This window comes from Aegilops tauschii, chromosome 5 (genome assembly GCF_002575655.3).
Source record: "Aegilops tauschii subsp. strangulata cultivar AL8/78 chromosome 5, Aet v6.0, whole genome shotgun sequence".
In the NCBI taxonomy this organism is placed as follows: Eukaryota; Viridiplantae; Streptophyta; class Magnoliopsida; order Poales; family Poaceae; genus Aegilops; species Aegilops tauschii.
The window spans coordinates 273,568,049-273,572,963 of NC_053039.3; positions in this window are offsets into that span (position 1 = coordinate 273,568,049).

The following is a 4,915-nucleotide window of genomic DNA, read 5'->3' on the forward strand; positions in this document are numbered from 1 at the left end:
CCCTTCGTCATCGGTATGTTATTTGCCCGAGATTCGATCGTCGGTATCCTCATACCTAGTTCAATCTCGTTACCGGCAAGTCTCTTTACTCGCTCCGTAGTGCATCATCCCGCAACTAACTCATTAGTCACATTGCTTGCAAGGCTTATCATGATGTGCATTACCGAGAGGGCCCAGAGATACCTCTCCGATACTCGGAGTGACAAATCCTAATCTGGACCTATGCCAACCCAACAAACACCTTCGGAGATACCTGTAGAGCATCTTTATAATCACCTAGTTACGTTGTGACGTTTGATAGCACACAAGGTATTCCTCTGGTATCCGGGAGTTGCATAATCTCATAGTCAAAGGAATATGTTGTTGGAAATATGCCCTAGAGGCAATAATAAATAGGTTATTATTATATTTCCTTGTTCATGATAATCGTTTATTATCCATGCTAGAATTGTATTGATAGGAAACTCAGATACATGTGTCGATACATAGACAACACCATGTCCCTAGTAAGCCTCTAGTTGACTAGCTCGTTGATCAATAGATGGTTACGGTTTCCTGACCATGGACATTGGATGTTGTTGATAACGGGATCACATCATTAGGAGAATGATGTGATGGACGAGACCCAATCCTAAGCCTAGCACGAGATCGTGTAGTTCGTTTGCTCAGAGCTTTTCTAATGTCAAGTATCAGTTCCTTAGACCATGAGATTGTGCAACTCCCGGATACCGTAGGAATGCTCTGGGTGTACCAAACGTCACAACGTAACTGGGTGGCCATAAAGGTGCACTACAGGTATCTCCGAAGGTGTCTGTTGGGTTGGCACGAATCGAGACTGGGATTTGTCACTCCGTGTAAACGGAGAGGTATCTCTGGGCCCACTCGGTAGGACATCATCATTATGTGCACAATGTGACCAAGGAGTTGATCACGGGATGATGTGAGTTACGGAACGAGTAAAGAGACTTGCCGGTAACGAGATTGAACAAGGTATAGGGATACCGACGATCGAATCTCGGGCAAGTAACATACCGATAGACAAAGGGAATTGAATACGGGATTGATTGAATCCCCGACATCGTGGTTCATCCGATGAGATCATCGTGGAACATGTGGGAGCCAACATGGGTATCCAGATCCCGCTGTTGGTTATTGACCGGAGAACGCTCGGTCATGTCTGCATGGTTCCCGAACCCGTAGGGTCTACACACTTAAGGTTCGATGACGCTAGGGTTATAGGGAAAGTATGTATGTGGTTACCGAATGTTGATTGGAGTCCCGGATGAGATCCCGGACGTCACGAGGAGTTCCGGAATGGTCCGGAGGTAAAGATTTATATATGGGAAGTCCTGTTTTGGTCACCGGAAAAGTTTCGGGTGATATCGGTAATGTACCGGGAGGGTCCCGGGGGTCCACCAAGTGGGGCCACCAGCCCCAGAAGGCTGCGTGGGCCAAGTGTGGGAGGGGACCAGCCCCAGGTGGGCTAGTGCGCCCCCCACCAAGGCCCAAGCGCATGGGAGAGTGGGAGGGGGCAAACCCTAGGTCCAGATGGGCCTTAAGGCCCACCCTAGTGGCGCCCCCCTCTCCTCCCCTTGGCCGCACCCTAGATGGGTTTGGGGGCTGCCGCCACCCCTGGGGAGGGAACCCTAGATGGGGCGCAGCCCCTCCCCCTTCCCCTATATATACTGGAGGTATTTGGGGCTGCCAGACACACGAGAACGTCTCTCTTTCGGCGCAGCCCTACCCCTCTCCCTCCTCCTCCTCTCCCGCGGTGCTTGGCGAAGCCCTGCGGGATTGCCACGCTCCTCCATCACCACCACACCGTCGTGCTGCTGCTGGACGGAGTCTTCCCCAACCTCTCCCTCTCTCCTTGCTGGATCAAGGCGTGGGAGACGTCACCGGGCTGCACGTGTGTTGAACGCGGAGGCACCGTTCTTCGGTGCTTAGATCGGAATCAACCGCGATCTGAATCGCTACGAGTACGACTCCTTCATCCGCGTTCTTGCAACGCTTCCGCATCGCGATCTATAATGGTATGTAGATGCACTCCCCTTCCCCTCGTTGCTAGATTACTCCATAGATTGATCTTGGTGATGCGTAGAAAATATTGAATTTCTGCTACGTTCCCCAACAGTGGCATCAGAGCCAGGTCTATGCGTAGTTTCTATGCACGAGTAGAACACAAAGTAGTTGTGGGCATAGATGTTGCCAATTCTTCTTGCCGCTACTAGTCTTATCTTGTTTCGGCGGCATTGTGGGATGAAGCGGCCCGGACCGACCTTACACGTACGCTTACGTGAGACAGGTTCCACCGACTGACATGCACTAGTTGCATAAGGTGGCTAGCGGGTGTCTGTCTCCCCCACTTTAGTCGGAACGGATTCGATGAAAAGGGTCCTTATGAAGGGTAAATAGAAATTGGCATATCACGTTGTGGTTTTACGTAGGTAAGAAACGTTCTTGCTAGAAACCTATACAAGCCACGTAAAAACTTGCAACAACAATTAGAGGACGTCTAACTTGTTTTTGCAGCATGTGCTATGTGATGTGATATGGCCAGAAGATGTGATGAATGATATATGTGATGTATGAGATTGATCATATTCTTGTAATAGGAATCACGACTTGCATGTCGATGAGTATGACAACCGGCAGGAGCCATAGGAGTTGTCTTTATTTTTTGTATGACCTGCGTGTCATTGAATAACGCCATGTAAATTACTTTACTTTATTGCTAAGCGCGTTAGCCTTAGAAGTAGAAGTAATCGTTGGTGTGACAACTTCATGAAGACACAATGATGGAGATCATGGTGTCATGCCGGTGACAAAGACGATCATAGTGCCCCGAAGATGGAGATCAAAGGAGCAAAATGATATTGGCCATATCATGTCACTATTTGATTGCATGTGATGTTTATCATGTTATGCATATTATTTGCTTAGAACGACGGTAGTAAGTAAGATGATCCCTCACTAAAATTTCAAGAGACGTGTTCCCCCTAACTGTGCACCGTTGCGAAGGTTCGTTGTTTCGAAGCACCACGTGATGATCGGGTGTGATAGATTCTAATGTTCGAATACAACGGGTGTTGACGAGCCTAGCATGTACAGACATGGCCTCGGAACACATGCGAAACACTTAGGTTGACTTGACGAGCCTAGCATGTACAGACATGGCCTCGGAACACAAGAGACCGAAAGGTCGAACATGAGTCGTATAGTAGATACGATCAACATGGAGATGTTCACCGATGATGACTAGTCCGTCTCACGTGATGATCGGACACGGCCTAGTTTGACTCGGATCATGTATCACTTAGATGACTAGAGGGATGTCTATCTGAGTGGGAGTTCATTAAATAATCAGATGAACTTCATTATCATGAACATAGTCAAAAGGTCTTTGCAAATTATGTCATACGCTTTAGTTCTACTGTTTAAGATACGTTCCTAGAGAAAATTTAGTTGAAAGTTGGTAGTAGCAATTATGCGGACTGGGTCCGTAAACTGAGGATTGTCCTCATTGCTGCACAGAAGGCTTATGTCCTTAATGCACCGCTCGGTGTGCTGAACCTCAGCGTCGTCTGTAGATGTTACGAAACATCTGACATACACGGTTTTTGATGACTACGTGATAGTTCAGTGCGTAATGCTAACGGTTTAGAATTGTGGCACCAGAGACGTTTTTGAAACGTCGCAGAACATATGAGATGTTCCGAAGACTGAAATTGGGATTTCAGACTAGTGCCCACGTCAAGAGGTATGAGACCTCTGACAAGTTTCTTAAGCCTGAAGACTAAGGGAGAAAAGCTCAATCGTTGAGCATGTGCTCAGATTGTCTGAGTGCCACAATTGCTTGAATCGAGTGGGAGTTAATCTCCCAGATGAGATAGTGATAGTTCTCCATAGTCACTGCCACCAAGCTAGTAGAGCTTCGTGATGAACTATAACATATCAGGGGTAGTTATGATGATCCATGAGCTATTCGCGATGTTTGACACCGCGAAAGTAGAAATCAAGAAGGAGCATCAATTGTTGATGGTTAGTAAAACCACTAGTTTTAAGAAGGGCAAGGGCAAAAGGGATACTTCATGAAACAGCAAGTCATTTGCTGCTCTAGTGAAGAATCCCAAGGTTGAACCCAAACCCGAGACTAAATGCTTCTGTAATGAGGGGAACGGTCACTGAAGCGGAACTACCCTAGATACTTGGTAGATGAGAAGGCAGGCAAGGTCGACAGAAGTATATTGGATATACATTATATGAATGTGTACTTTACTAGTACTCCTAGCAGCACCAGGGTATTAGATACCGGTTCGGTTGCTAAGTGTTAGTAACTCGAAATAAAAGTTGCGGAATAAATGGAGACTGGATAAAGGTGAGATGACGATGTGTGTTGGAAGTGTTTCCAAGGTTGATGTGATCAAGCATCGCATGCTCCCTCTACTATCGAGATTTGGTGTTTGCGTTGAGCATGATTGGATTATGTTTATCGCAATACGGTTATTCATTTTAAGGAGAATAATGGTTACTCTGTTTATTTGAATAATATCTTCAATGGACAAGCACCTAAAATGAATCTTGATCGTAGTGATACACATGTTCATGCCAAAAGTAATGATAGTACCACATACTTGTGGCACTGCTATTTGAGTCATATTGGGATAAAACGCATGAAGAAGCTCCATGTAGATGGATCTTTGGACTCACTCGTTTTTGAAAAGATTGAGACATGCAAACCATGTCTATTGGTATATATGCATGAAGAAACTCCATGCAGATGGATCATTTGGACTCACTTGATTTTGAATCACTTGAGACATGCAAATCATACCACATGGGCAAGATGACTGAAAGGCCTCGTTTTCAGTAAGATGGAACAAGAGAGCAACTTGTTGGAAGTAATACATTTTGA